Source organism: Mauremys mutica, chromosome 4 (genome assembly GCF_020497125.1).
Source record: "Mauremys mutica isolate MM-2020 ecotype Southern chromosome 4, ASM2049712v1, whole genome shotgun sequence".
Classification (NCBI taxonomy): domain Eukaryota; kingdom Metazoa; phylum Chordata; order Testudines; family Geoemydidae; genus Mauremys; species Mauremys mutica.
The window spans coordinates 138298736-138314281 of NC_059075.1; the positions used below are offsets into that span (position 1 = coordinate 138298736).

General features: G+C 51.9%; 1 protein-coding gene across 1 annotated transcript in view; it reads left to right on the top strand.

Moving 5' to 3' along the window:
• CDK18 (cyclin dependent kinase 18) overlaps positions 1 to 15546 on the top strand; it is a 117956-nt gene that overhangs the window by 9187 nt on the left and 93223 nt on the right. The window contains exon 2 of the mRNA XM_045013953.1: positions 1290 to 1396. The gene's annotated coding sequence lies outside the window, so the exon portion shown is untranslated. The remainder of the gene's footprint in view (positions 1 to 1289; positions 1397 to 15546) is intronic.

A 15546-nucleotide genomic window follows, 5' to 3' on the forward strand; every position in this document is an offset into this window, starting at 1 on the left:
CTCTGCAAAATGGGGTTGATAATCCTGTGCACCTGCCCCCTCTCCCCCCCCCCCCCGCTCCCCGGGCGGGTATTCCCCGTGACTGACACACTCTGCTCGGCTTCCCCACGCGTGCACGTGGACACACACTCTGGCCTCTTTCCCATGGCGTGGATACAGGCACACACTGCTCTGCTGTCCTGGCACATGTGCGCACACAAACTCATGCACACGCCCGGCTGCCCAATGCAGACGGCTCTGCTCTCCCTCTCCGGCATGTGCACACACCCATTCACACACTCTGCTCTGCACCCCCTCACACACACACACACACTGCCCCGCTCTCCCTGACACACATAGGCACACACCTCCTGCTTCCCCAGCATGTGCACACACCCCCATTGTCCTGCTCTCCATAGTGCACACGCACCCTAAGAAACACATGCTCCCAGCAAATCAGGCTGCTCCCTCAACCCCATTCACAGCAGCTGCTGGCTAAGCTGGGCGAGCCAGGGGTGCTGGATGCGTGTTCCAGACTCTGGCTGGCGCGCCCTGGGGTGTGGACTCTCTGCTAGTCCCAGAACTGCTGTCTGTGCGCTGTGCAGGTCCCGGGGGATCCGGGCCAGGCGGTCAGGGGGGTTACAGCAGAGGGGCTCGGCGAGGAAGCCTGGCGCAGCCTGCTCCGCTGGGTTGTGTGCAGACACCTTGGGGCTGGGTGCCATTTCCTAAGCCTCTTGTGGCTCTGGCTTTGAGGTGCCCTGTCAGAGGGGTTGTCAGTCTGCAGCCGGCTGGACCGGGTGCTACAGACACAGGTGCTGGAACTGGGGGTGCGGCTGCACCTCCGGCTTGAGGTGGTTTCCTTCTGATCCAGGGTTTACAGTTTGGTTCAGTGGCTCTCAGCACCCCCACTGTACAAATTGTTCCAGCGCCCCCAGCACCTTCCTCTGTGCGTCTCCCCCCCACCCCACCCCAACCTAAGATACCCACCAAGGGCACAAGCCTTTTAATGTCCATCCCCACGTGTCCTCCCCCTCCATGTCTGTGTCAGTGGGGTCATGGTGGAGCCAGAGAAGAGCGTGTAAGGGGGGGTGAGCGGGTGTGCACAAGGGTGCAGTTGTCAGGCTGTGCCTGTGGATGCTGGGGGGGTGAGTGGGAGGGTGGCAGTGCTGAGGTGTGCACGGGGGGTCAAGAGGAAGGAGAAACGGGGCTGGAGCATGACTGGGGGCGGAGAGGAAGGGGACATGCCAATGTGGGTGGGGATCAGATTTCAGTGCTGGGAGGCTCTGAAACATTCTCTCCGCTCCTTGCAGGGCTGGGTGCTGCTCAAGGTGTGTGTGGTGGCCTGCACCCTGGGCTGGGAGTCAGGAGACCTGCGTTCTGTTCCCGCCTCTACCACCAAACAATTGTGTGACCTCAGGTAGGTCCCCGTGCCTCTCTGTGCCTCAGTTTCCCCTCCTACCCTTCATCTATTGTGTCTGTGTAGACTGCAGGCTCCCTGAGGCATGGAGCATGCCTCACTACATGTCCACACGGCACCTACCACAATGGAGCCTTGATCTCAGGTGACACCTCTACGTTCTACCATAATATAATTAATAATAAAATGTGGGTGGTGCTGCCTATCCCTGCGGTTGTACCCTGGGACATCCCTGCTGAACCCAATTGTCTGTGCAATCTTCAGCCCCTGAATTTTCCCACCAGTTGTAGTAACAACAGGAGCCCTAGTGTAGACAGGCCGCTGGTGTTTTGACCAACCCGCTCAGAGTAGGTCTAGATGACAGGATCGTGAAAATGTCAGGAGCCCATCTACACTAGCACTAGCAGCAGTACGGGATTGAAAGGCACCAGTGTCTAGTGCAGACAGGGCTGGAGTGTCTCAGCCCACAGGTTGCTCAGGGTCTCCTGGCTGTGAGTTGTAAGTGCAGTGCCGAGGTGTTGTGTGATTGGACATGGATTGTGGTGGAAGGAAGCTCCACTGGCACTGCAGCCCCCTGCCCTGAATCAGACCAGGTGGGTTTTGTGCTGGACCTGCCCAGCTCACCACACCCCGGTCTCAGGCTGGAGAGAGGAGGATTGGAAACCGACCTGAGAACAAGGATGAACAGGTTGGGTTTAGACAAGAGAATGAAAGGAGGGATTGTGAGGGGAGGAGAGAGCCCCAGGTCTAAACTGGGCTCTGAACCAGCCACTGAACCTAGACACCTGTGCAGTGTGAGCTAGATCAGATCCAGGTCTGAGATGTGAGTCTGGCCCCCTATCTTCTAATGGGCCAAAATCCTGGATCCCAACAGCCTCAAACCTCACATCAGAACTTTGCAGCTTGGACCCAGCTCTACCCAAGGGGGAACGACCTCAGTTCTTCCTCTTGCTCCCAGGGCCAGCGCGGGTGCCCGGGCAGGTGGTGGTTCAGATATGGGGAGTATGCGACTGGCTGGAGGAGAAAGGCCGATGCATGGAGCAGAGGGTGTCAGTCAGCGCTTGCCCAGCGAGTGAGTGACGGCTAGAGAGGTCCTGGCCTGGGGCTCAGTGAAAGGTGGTGGGAACGTGGCTGGAGGAGGTGGTGGGAACGGCAGGATTGGCCAGCCAGCGGGGAATCCCAGCAGGGTAACGATGTGTGTACTGGGCTGCCAGCCAGGCAGGTTCCCTGCAAGCAGGATTCCCAGTGGAACAAGGACCCTGCAGCATGTCAGTTGGGGACAGAAGAGGCAGCGTGGCAGCAGGATGCCACTGGGATCTCCCCAGCAGCCTGCAGTGCTCCCGGGCTCTCTGGCAGGGACAGGCAGGCTACAGGGACACCACCTGTTGGTTCTTTCCCTCACGCTGGCCAAGGAGGTGGTCAGCTGCTCTTCCCTTCTACTCCCCCGCGCCATCCTCTCCCCCTGGGGAGACGGTGGCTTTTTGTCTCCTTTTCAATGAGTTCTTACAAGAGGAGGGAGAGAGTCATATCCTCATCTGGCAAAATGTCAGGGAGTGATTCAGAGAGAAGGCGAGCGGCAGAGAGAGGCAGCCCACACAGGAGAGTTGTTTCTAGTTTCCAAATGTCAGCATGTCCTTTAATTAAATGCTGATTAACTGGGGACGCGCTCCCTCGTGCTGGAACAGGGCTGCTGCTGTTAACATCAGGCTGCTCCGAGAGCCGTGGCGTTCGGCTCTCGCGTCCTCTCGTCCTTGGGGGATAAACTGTCTGGTTCAAAGGGGACAGTGGGGGAGTAGGGAGCCAGCAGGAGAGCGTGTGGTTTCATGGCTCGGGCACTGGGCTGGGAGTCAGGAGACCTGGGTTCTGCTCCTGCCACTGAGCTGCCATGTGACCTTTCCCAAGTCACTTCCCCTTCTCGTGCTCTCGTTTCCCCTCCCACCCTTTGTTGTGGCTCGTTAGACAGCGAGCTCTTCGGGGCTGGGGCGCTCTGTCGCTGCAGTATTGTCTACATGCAGACGTTGCACTGGTTTAACTTAAATGAGTATTAAAGCAGTGCAAGCCCTTGTGCGGATGCTCTTCTTTCGGCTTAAAAGCAGCTCATTTGGCCTCAGCTTAAACCTCTTCCCCGTCGACTTCAGCTAAACTGCAATAAACCTGTTGCAGACCAAAATGAATGTCCACACAGACTCTTCCACTGGTTTAAGATTATACCTAGAGTGGTGCTGCTTCCTCATGCAGATGCCCTGAATGTGTGTGTGTGCTGCTGGGGCCTCTGGGCACTAGCGTAATCCACCTAATAACAACGGCCTAAACCTCAGACGGTTTTCTTTGTTCCCAGAACGCCCAAGGCCCTGCTAGAGCATCATGGAAGCCCAGGGGATGTTGCCCTTGGCTTTAGCGGAGTTGGCTCGCACCCCTCTCTTCATTCCCCTGTAACACTGTGTTACGATTCCCAAGTACACATGCATATTTAATTATATCGAGTACACAGACGATTGTCAGCAAGAGATGCACTCTAGCTCAACCACAAGGTAGGGGCTGGATGCAGGGTGACGTTCTCTGGCTTTTGCTGTGCAAGTCAGACTAGATGGTCAGAATGGTCCATTCTGGCCTTAACACCTGTGACTTGACACAGGTTTGGCTTTTGTCGGCTGTCTACGTGTCCTGTGGCACGTGGAAGCCATTCAACGCCAGAGCTCCCGGGGGCAGAGACTTCACAGGAAAAGGAAGGGAAGGCCCCCCAGCCACAGCACTGAGTTAGTGTAGCTCTATTACAGACAACTGGGTAACCTGTCTGCAGAAGACTCAGTGGAAATTTACTGCAAGGTGACAGCACCTCAGGGAGCAATGTGGGGCAAGATTTTCACAGCAGCCGAGGGGATTTCCACACACTGAAATGAACAGGTGTGTCTCAGTCCCCTAGACTGCTTTGAAAACGTCTGCCTCCCAGACAGCATATTAAATCTCTTATTGGACAGCCCCCTTTGAGAGACCACTTCTGTGCTATGTCCAGTCAACTACTCACATGAGGAAAGGCCGGGGGATAGGGTGCTGGCCTGGGACGGTGGAGTCATGTCTCAGGCACTGCTGACCCAGAGCCTCCTAGGAAATGTTAAATAGTTCAAGCCCTGTTTTTCGATGCCAAGGAGTGGGAGGAAGGGTTTATTTTCCCTCTTCCTGAACAGCAACTGTTGCCCTTTGCATTATCCAGTTCCGGCATCTGCACCAAAAGATCACGCCGTTCACACCTTCCTCCTGTCGGTCAGCGGGCTCTGGCTGTCTTGTGGGCAGAGCAAGTCCTCTGAGAACTCTGAGGCCCCTTTGCATTGCTAAGAGCTGGCGTAACGTGCTGCACAAAGGAAACCATTTGCAGTGCACAGCAGCAAATTTTGTTTGTCCTACAAAACCCAGCAACCACACTAGGTATCTTTAAGTGCCCTCTACTGGCACCTTATGTATTAACTCATTTGCATATATACACCAATTGGCCACTCCCGTAACAGCCACCGCCTTTACAGCATAGAGGGGCATTGGATTGGTTGGTTGGAAAATACACCCGGTCTCCTTGGGTGATGTAGAGCTGTCAAAAGGGCTCTGTGTCAGCACCGTTCCCAGCCTCTAGCATAGGGGGCAGAGTGGGGGTATGCCTGAGGCATGGCCAGAGCACACGGCACTATGGTCAGTCTCTTCTCCTCAAGGCCTCTAGGGGGCCCTGGTAAGCAGTATATAAGAGAGAGCAGCCTGAGGCTGCTCTAATTTATGCCAGGGGCAAGACAGGACCCTGGACTATGGGAATGCACAAGTGACTGAAGCTACCTTTGCCCTACCTCCCCTTCCATCCCTGCCTGGGGCAACCGAGACTCCAGCCCTGAGCCTGTAGAAATGGAATTGCAAGAGCCACGTGCTCCTGGGGGGGGCAGAGTTACCCCTCCCCCAAACATCAAGCCATGGGGCTGTCATGTGACCATGGCAGGGCAGGGGTAGTCAGTTATTTTTTGTCAAGGTCCAGACTCCAGGGAAAATAATAACAATAATGATAAGAAGTAAATAAAAAGATTTCAGGATCCGTTCAGAAGTATTTGGCAGTCCGGATTTGACCCGCAGGCTGCCCATTGACTCCTCCTGGTGCAGGGAGCCACTTTCTTCTAACACCGAACAAGGAACTTTGTTATAATAAAGAAGACAAGGTGATCCCTAAAGCGCTTTCTCCCTCTACTTCACTGCAGAGCTGCTGTCTGGACCCTTCCCGTGCCCCCATCTGCCGGGCTTTCTGCTTCAGTTTTAAAGAAGCATGATCAGTGCTGGACACTTGTCAGGGCTGTTTGTTAAGCACAGGCTGTAAGGCGGAATAAGCAGAGAGGTGCGTGAAAAGCCTGCCTTCCAGTGGAAATCCAGGGGTGAACCCCAGCGTATCTGAGCGCCAGCGAGCCCAACACTGGACTAGGAAGTGCCGTCCTTGTCAGCGAGCCGGCTGCTGCTCATTAAATCCCGACCCTCAAATCCCGAGCAGTGCAGTGCGTTGCACTCCCTTGACCCCTGCTCACGGTCTAGCATTGCCTGCCTGGCTAGCATCCCAGCGCCCGAGTTCACAGCCCACCGACCCAACAGGTACCAACCCACTCTGTCCTGCTGCTTGCCCTGCGTCTTGTTCAGCCTCCGCGCCCGAGGTTTGGTGAGGGGGGGAGTTGGAGGGGAAGCAGGATGAATCATTTTACAGGAAGCCGGATTTCCATATCCCCCTGCTGGAAAATTAAAGTCTGATCTTAGTTTGCATCCCAAATGCGATTGCTTTGGGAACCCTGCCTTGCAGCGCTTTGGAAAGCACGTACCTCTCAGCAGCCGGCCCTGTCGGGATCAGTGTCCATGCCGTCTACCCGGCAGCGGGATCTTCCTTCCCCTCGTGCTGAGCATCATCTTTTCTCTGAACACCGAGGTAGTGGAAAGCTGCAACTTAAGGACTTGACAGAGTGGGGAGGGCTGGATGGACTCATTGTGCATGCAAGGCAGCCATTGGCTCTGCCTCTCCGCCGTGCCAGTAGGTTAGGTTACGCGTGTCATCCCTCGCCTCTGTTCCTATTATTCCTGTGTCACTGTCCCTCCCTGCTTGGTGCTAGAAGGGAGGAGGGGGAGGTTAAGTTACTGCTGTGTGTGTGTGTATGTGTATTAACAAGGCAGCACGAGTCAAGCCTGCCGCCTAGTGTGTGCACTGGAGCAGATGCAAATGCTGCTGGAGGCAGAGACCCTGTTTAGCAAAACCACCTCTTCTGCCATCGCCAGTTCCCGCCCTGCACAGTGCAGCATATGGTGTATGGTTTTTAATTTCCTGGGCATGACACTTCTTATGGCGACTAGCAGGTTTCTCGTCGCTCTTTATCAGGCCTTTTATTAGCCCCCCACTAGATCCATATAGGCCAACTGTCCCCGTTGGCTGACTAAAACGCTTACCCTTTTACTGCTCGGAGCTTCCTGTGCAGTGCCAAGTCCTCGGCCAAATTCTTGTCCCCGGGGTTTGATTCCCAGCCAGTGCAATGAGACCTGTATTACGCCTTTAAGGCAGCATTTTCCCAACTTCGGGGGAAATTAAACCAATCATACCCTTTCTTCCACCCTGCCATGTGGTGTTAACTGCAAACCCCAAATGAGCTGTCGCTCAGTCGATTGTGTAGATCTTCACAATGTGATCAAGATAGTTAACATTTAAAGTATTGTCATTTGCATCTGAGCTAGCAACCACTGAGGGTGTTGTTTCAGGCTCTCTGCAAACTCAGGCAGAGTCGCTGCATGGGTTGCGCTCGTCACGCTTTGAAGTGTTTTTTGCAACCATAACAGCTAAAAGCTTACTTTTTTTTTTAAACATGAAAGCTGAGGCTCTGGAGAACAGTTTGAGAAGCTTGCCAACCCTGCTGGCTAGTACAGGGGACATGCCCCCATACTTTTGTGAAATGCTTGTTTAAACATAGGATGATGGGAACTTTTATCACTTGAAATCTCTTTCCATCCAACATAGTTCAGTGGAGTTAAAAGGGATTGCTACTTTCCTCCCCATATTTCCTCCCCCTTATTTATCACTCTCGAACATGGGCAGAGCTCTGATGGCAACCACTGTGCTGTGTATGGAGTTAGGCTATGAAAGCATTAGACTTTGTTTGGTAAATGCCAATTTCCCTGTACACCCACAAACCGATGACAAGATATTTCCCTCGCTAATAATCAGAATGTACAGATCGGCAAAGTAAGAAAAACGCTGCTTGAGAACTTCTTAGAGTTTGATTTAAGGCTGAATACTTTGTATCTTTTGACACGTGATGTTGACAGTTTGTGGTTTTTTGGTTATAAAGCTTTTAACTTTTTGAATCTCTTCATCGACGGCCATTAATAATTGCTTGACCCTCCTACAGTCTGAACCCCCCATAATTCCCTGCCAAGCCTAGGTATAGTTAAAGTGGGACAACTTTTGTGTCTAGACAAGCCCCTAGTCTAGATGTGACCGTAGCGTACGTAATAGCAGGACCCCACCCTGCTTCATTCTGCCTAGTACAGTAGTGCAAGGGGATCAGCCAGTACTGCAAAACCCCTATTTTATGAGTTCATAAAATCAAAATGTTCATAAAATGGAACCCCACAGGTGCAGGGCCTAGTGAACTGTGGCTTTTTTCTTGTCCTTCACTTCACTGCAGTGGGGTTCCCCGTGCACTGAAGGCATCAGAATGGGAAGCCATGCCGACCTGTTCTTCATTGTAAAATCAAGGCTCTGGATGCACAGGAGCCGACTTTCCAAAGTGCCAGGGGGTGCTCGACCCCCAGCTCTGCCCCAGGCCCCACACCCACTCCACCCCTTCCCCTGAGACCCCACCCCACCTCTTTCTGCCCCCGCTTCATCTCTGCCCTGCCTCTTCCCACCCAGTTCTGCCACCTCCCATGGGCACACCGCGTCCTCGCTCCCCCTCCCCCCCAGAGCCTCCTGCATGCCGCGAAACAGCTGATTGAGGTGGGCAGGAGGTGCTGATCCACGGGACCTGCCAGTGGGCAGGAGGCACTGGGGGGGGGCGAGGAGCAGATTGGGGGGCTTCCGGTGGGTGCTCAGCACCCACCATTTTTCCCCCATGGGTGCTGCAGCCCCGGAGCACCCACGGAGTCAGTGCCTATGCCTGGAGTATGTATAGACATTTCCTGTTTCTGTCTAATCTATTGCTGTTCCCACGTGCTGATCCCAGCGGTGTCTCACTGGCACTCTCGTCCTCTCCCAAGCATTGAAAAGAACAAAAATGATCCAGTTTGTGTGCATGGGGCATAGCAAATGGATTTGCCATTTTCGCAGACTTGTTTTTTGTTTTGTTTTTTACAAAAAGAAAAAAGAAAAAATTAATCACTTCATGCTGCTGCAGTTACAAAGCAATACAAAGGCTGGCAAGCAATTTTAATCACGTACCCATTGTATTGCTCTGCCCAAAGAGTGTTTTGTAAGGATGATTAGGACAGCGGATGCAAACAAAGAATTCTTCCATTCATTTCATTTTTCGCTGGTGCCTAGAATTGTAGTTATGTTCTCACAGATACGTCACATTTCGCTGTTGTCCCTGTGATATGCATAATGGCCACTTAGAACTGCCCAGGAATAGAACCCAGATCCTCCTGCTCCAGAATCGAAGGCCTCTACTGCTTGGGCTAAATGAGACTCTCCTTAGTAGCAATAGGGCCTGTCACATGCCGGTGGGCAGTTCTGATTCTATCCACTGGAGGGCAGTGGTTTGCAGCTGCCTAGTCCAATTTAGTGCAACACTCTGGCTGTGAATATTCTTGCAAGTCTTTGCACTGTTGAAGGGCGAAGAGGAATGGAGGAGTTCTCAGAGCCAGCTGCTGCAGGGGGCTATTTTTGAGCAACGGGCAAGAAGCACAGGGTTTTGTGGGTTATTGACAGTTTGCAGGATCAAATCAAACAGGTGTCAGATGGTAACAACTTCCAGCTGCTACCGACCTGGACAGGGCGTAGACCAGCCCAGCTATAGATTGAAAGGCTTTATACTTAGTCCTGCCTTGAGCGCAGGGGACTGGACTAGATGACCTCCTGAGGTCCCTTCCATCCCTGATATTCTATGGTTCTATCAAAAGAGCTCCTCGTGGCTTCTCAGAAGTTTCTGGTACAATTGCCCTGGCAAGGGAGAGGAACAGAACAGACTTGTCCCGTTATCTTCTGAACACAAAGTACTGGCAGGGAAAGGCTATTTATTTAGCATCCAATTTCCTAGACTTGTACACATCCTTCTCTGGGAATAGTTCCAGGTGCATTTTCAGCAGCAAGTCTCCGGTTGGTCGGGTCTCTGCATAGGCTGATTCTCTGCAGGGAAATGTGTGCACATGGAGTTCCCAGCACTGCGGAAATCACGGAGAAATGACCAGCCCCGGAGATGTGGATCGAGGGGGAACTGGAGGAACAGATCCAGAGATGCAGAGACTTGGGGACTCTTGTGGGCACTATACTTGTGCTCCAAGGAGAGACTGATCAAAGTCAAGTGAGTTCACTAGTGAGGAAGAGAGGATGTGCGTGCACACACATGGATACTCATACACATGTACACAGATGGACATACACACACTATGCACGCATAGAAACAAACACATACATTTAAATACAGCCCCAGCTAAGTGCCTGGTAAATGAGAGGGCTCTGGTTCTGACAGATGATACAGCGCCTGACACAATGGGGCCCTGATCCCTGGCTGGCACCTCTAAACTCTATCGTAATATAAACAATGTCAGTCATTTATTACCACGCCACAAATCAGTTTCTCATGGGCTAAATGAGTTTCTTCGAGCAGGGCCCCATCAGAGTGTGGCCCCATTGTGGACAAACATATACCAAACAGCGCCAGGCTTGGAAGGTTTACGGCCTTGGCTGCTACTGTAACACAAAAAGCAAATAGGAATGGAGCAGCAGCTCAGCCATAGTTAAGGTTGAGAGTCACTATTCAAAGATGACTATTCTAAAAATTCACATGCTGAGGGGTCGGGTTAGTGCTCCAAATTTGGGGTCATTAGAGCAAGTGGTTCATGAGATTGAGCACCCCTAAAAAACATACGTGTACAGAATCAGCTGCTTATTGCAATACAGTAGCACCTCAGAGTTGCGAACACCTCGGGAATGGAGCTTGTTTGTAACTCTGAGCAAAACGTTATGGTTGTTCTTTCAAACATTTACAACTACTGAACAGTGACTTAATACAACTTTGAAACTTTACTATACAGAAGAAAAATGCTTCTTTTAAACATCTTAATTTCAGTGAAACAAGCCCAGAAACAGTTTCCTTACCTTGTCAAATCTTTTTTTAAACGTTCCCTTTATTCTTTTAGTAGTTTACGTTTAACACGGTACTGTACTGTATTTGCTTTTGTGTGTGTGTGTCTCTGCTGCTGCCTGATTGTGTATTTCCGGTTCCAAATGAGGTGCGTGGTTGACCGGTCAGTTCGTAACTCTGGTGTTCGTAACTCTGTGGTACTACTGTAGTAAGAAAGCTCTGTCATGATTGTAGGTTTTACATCCGACAGGTGTCTTTCCAAAATCCATCCACTAGAGGGAAGTGGAACCAATGACTAGTTATTGGATGTCAGCGATCCGTAGAGACTGGAACTGTGGGAGATGGCTTGTTTGCCTTAAAAATATTTAAGCTTAACAGTTGTGACGCAGACCAAACCTCCCAGATATGCTATCCCGACTCTGCAATGAGTTACATAAACTCCCACTTCTCAGAAACAAATGCTAATGTTAGGAAAAGATTTTTCCTCAACATTTTAAAAAGTCCTGACTTCATCTATCTTAATTTTAAAAAATGGGCTGAAATGTTGAAAGGCTCCTGGATACTTTACTGTTGTTCTTTCTTGTTACTGTTTTCCTTATTCTGAAACTGGACATTCAGACAAAATGCACTTTGGTTGCTCCTTGTACAGGGGAAAAAACCCATGCTCTGCGCTTCCGTAATTCCCTTTGTCTGAGGAGACTCGAGGCATGTTCCAAACGCACAACGACCTTGTGAAACAGGCAGTGCCCTTCTGGTTGGACTGATGGAGACCTGAAGCAGTGACTCTCCCAGTGTCACACTGATTCAGCGGCAGAACCAGGACTGGAATGCAGGAGCCCAGACTCCCAGTCCCAGTCGCCAACTTTCACGTGGTAAATAAGCCCCCCGACTTTCACAATAAGCCAGAAATCAAGCTAATCCCATTTCAAAACAAGGCCAGAACAAGCCAATCCCTAAGAACCCCAACACTCTGTGTGACTAGATCCCCCCGGCGTGCAATCTAGGACTGTGGAGGGCCTGCTGTGCACCCCTGACTCCCTCCCCTCACTTGTCCCTGCTTGCCGGGAGCCAGTCAAAAAAAAAGCAACAAGCTACAAACCAAACAAGCTACAAGCCAAAACCTAGCCAACAAGCAACTCACAAGCCAGTTAAGCCAAAAACAAGCCCAATTTCTGTTTTTTTCTCGCGGGTTTGGCATGTCTGCTCCCAGTCCCCACCTACTCTAAGCACTGGGCAGTGCTCTTATCTTTCAGTGAATGGTTCCCGGTAGGCCAGGGCAGGGAAGCCCAGCAAATATATATATATATATAAATCTATCTATCTCAGTGCTATATGGAGCGCAGAGTTCATGGCTTTTTGCTTGAGGTCTCTGTGACCCTTCTCAGCCCTCATGTCAAAAGCAGCAGTGCAGAGAGATTCCTGGGAGGGGGCTGGGAGCCATGGGGCTGCCTCCCTGACAGAACAGGTTTTACAGCTGGAGCCTGCCCCAGAGCAGGGCCGGCTTTAGGCCGATTTCTCCGATTCCCCCGAATCAGGCCCCGCGCCTAAGAGGGCCCCGCACCCTGAAGAAGAGCGTCTAACTTTTTAATTTTTACTCACCCAGTGGTGGTCCAGGTCTTCGGCACTTTGGTGGCAGGTCCTTCACTCACTCCGGATCTTCGGTGGCGGGTCCTTCACTTGCTCCGGGTCTTTGGCAGCATTTCGGCGGCGGGTCCTTCAGTGCCGTGGAAGACCCAGACCACCGCCGGGTATTCAAATAGGATCCAGGGCCGGTTCCAGGCACCAGCGCTCCAAGCGGGTGCCTGGGGCAGCAAGCCGCGGGGGGTGCTCTGCCGGTCGCCGCTAGGGCGGCAGGCAGGGTGCCTTCGGTGGCATGCCCGCGGAGGGTCCGCTGATCCCGCGGCTTCGGTGGACTTCCCGCAGGCACGCCTGCGGGAGGTCCACTGAAGCCGCGGGACCAGCGGACCCTCCATGCTTGGGGCGGCAAAATGTCTAGAGCTGCCCCTGATAGGATCCCACACTTCCTAAAGCTGGCCCTGCCCCAGAGTTAATATTTAAAAGGCAACAGTGTGTGTGTGTGTGTGTGTGCGCGTGCGTGTGTGCTGGGGCCGAGGGATGCAAAATAGCTGCTGGCGATGCTGTTCTGGAGAGCTGCTATAGCTGTGCTCACCACCTGATTAAGACCTGCCCTGCCCCACAGTAACATAACGTCCGGTAGAGATCAGTGCCCTCTGTGTGATCAGAGGAGTCCATGCTCTGTTCAGGCACAGGAGGGGCCACAACTTGGTTGCCTGGTCAATGCTTTTATCCGCCACCAGACTGGCTTGTGCTCACATCAGTGCTTGTGAGGATGGATCCAGTGCCAGCTATGGGAAGGGTGAGCGCTGGAGCTGCACAGGGGTGCTTTCATTCGGCCTGGATGAAGGAAAGTTCTGTAGGCTGCTGGGCGCCACAGCGTGGGTGGGGCAGATTCATACCACCTTGTGTCTGTGCTGCTTTGGCCTAGGCTGGGGTTGTGCCGAGCCAGCTGGCTTTTTGGCAGCCAGTCGTATCTCTGAACTGCCACAAGGTGGCAGCATGTCCAAAAATTAATGCAGTGCCCATCCAGTGCAGGAACTGGTTCTGTTCTTCATCTGACTTGAGCACTGGTGATGCTGCCAGCCTAGGGATTCTGGGGATACTCTGCTCCCCCGAAACCTCTTCCATGTGAAGCTAGCGGATCCAACAGCCCCAGGGCTCTGAGCTCTGCCTCACTTTGTCTCTGATCTCTCAGCTAACAGGGAAGCAGCTATGAGAGGAGCAGCAGCAGCAGGGTCTGCTCATGGCAATGCTCGAGAGGGACCAGGGTTCAGATCCAGCCACATCAGAGGGCAGGTAAACGGAAGTGGCAGAGGGCAGGGGGTAGCACTTAATTTTCAAGGCATTGGAAGGAGACAGGGAGTGACCCGGGCTGGCTCCCTGCAGCAGAGTCACAGCAGATCAGCTGTGCCTTATCTAACCAGGTGACTGATGATAAATCTGTTCACTGCTGGTCTCTTCCGCAGTCCAGGAAGTGCATCCAGGACTTGCTCACCTTCTTTGAGGCAGCTGTCCCAGTGTGCTGGCCGCCACCATACGGAGCGGCTGCCACGGGACATAATGATATAGGCTGGAATTTTCAAAAGGGCTCAGCCCCCCACAGTTAGGGCCAGATTTTCAGAAGAGCTCAGTGCCCACCGAGGCAGTGCTAAGCTGTAAGCAGGTTGGGTTCTGAGCCCTTCAAAATCTGGCCCATAAATGTCTTCCTCCTGGTAATGCCATGTCTAGACCATGAATCCCCAATCAAAAAGCTCAGAACCAGACCCCTATAATAACCATGTGCCCTTCTCTAGCATCCCCCTCGTGTGTTACTGAATTGTGCCCCATGATGCCTACCTGTGAAATATTTTCTAGAGGAGAAAGCTGAAGCATAGAGAGCAGAAGCGACTTGTCCAATCTTCACCCAGTGGCATAGAGATTAGAACCCAGGTCTCCCCATTTCCAGACCTGTTCCTTATCCAGTAGGCCGTACTACCTCCCTGGAGTCTCAGCTGTTTAACTGGAAGTCCACCCTCCGTCAGATGCTTCAGGTCAGTGTCTTGTTTACGTCAGCAAGTGTAGAAGCTGTGTCTAGAGTCACACACCATTCAGCATCTTTGGTTGGTTTGAGTTTGCATATTTTTTTTTTCCATTCCTTTTGCTTCATGTGGTTTCTTCCTCCTCTTGAGCTTTGCTTTCAGGTTCCGGTTCCTGGCACCCTACAATGAACCTCCAACCAGAATTGCCCTCTCCCTTTAAGCTCTGTGCATCATGTAGCGGTTTGCAAGGGTTTCTGAGAGTTTGATGCATTTAGATCTGTCGTGTAAACCATCATTTTGTGCAGGACTAAAGTGAAGCCACCAAGCTTGGTCTCCGAAAGCCAATCTGCATAATCATCCCAAACCTGATCAGTGCTAAATAGGGGCTTGAGCACCCAACATTTAGATCTGGATCCCAACCACCCCAAACTGTGGGGATGTTGGATTCCAGGAGTTTGGGGAGGCCTGTTATCTAAATGGAACCAGCTGCAAAATTGTGATTAGGATCTGCATTCATATACTAGCCCCATTCCCGCTCCACCCCCCACGAAGTTGGGAGCTGTTTGGATCTGGGATTTGGTTTGGATCCAGAATCTTCAGCGTGACAGAGTAAATGTGCAAAGTCCAGCACAATATGCAAAATCACCCTGACATTTCCCTTATGTTTGCTTAACAAGTAAGCAGCTAAAAATATGTTGGTTATATCCGGAGGCTTGTGAACCAAGAGATTTAAAGCCATAAACAGTTGTTCTAACCTTGTACTCTTTGCTCTCAGTTCTACACCACTGTAGCTTCCTTGACTTAATAGCGTTACTCCTGATGTACACGATGTGAATGCCAGGAGGATCACATCCAGCTCCTGCAAATGCAGATGCTCTTCTGTGGCATTTCTGGATGTAATTTATAAGGCTCTCGACAGTGTAGAGAGAAGCTTCATAGAGACCAGTCCTGACATAACCTTTAGCCATTGCTTTGGTGGCTCTGCAAGTGCAGGGAAAGCTGCTTCATTAGTCAAAACAGTGCTAGAATTGCGCCGTTTAATAATCTGCATTAGGATTTGCTACTCTGGATTTGAGCTGTGGTTGGGGGGTGTTTTATAGATTACAGGTCCGGTTCTGTGCTGCCCTTCTTGGAGGCATGGGGAGGGGTTGGCAAAGATGGCTTTAAGATCCCCAGATTCTGGCCTAGATGAGGGCCAGTTTGGTACCTAACATGACTTAGAGCAACGCTGGATGTTGCTATCATTTATGGCAGCCTCCTA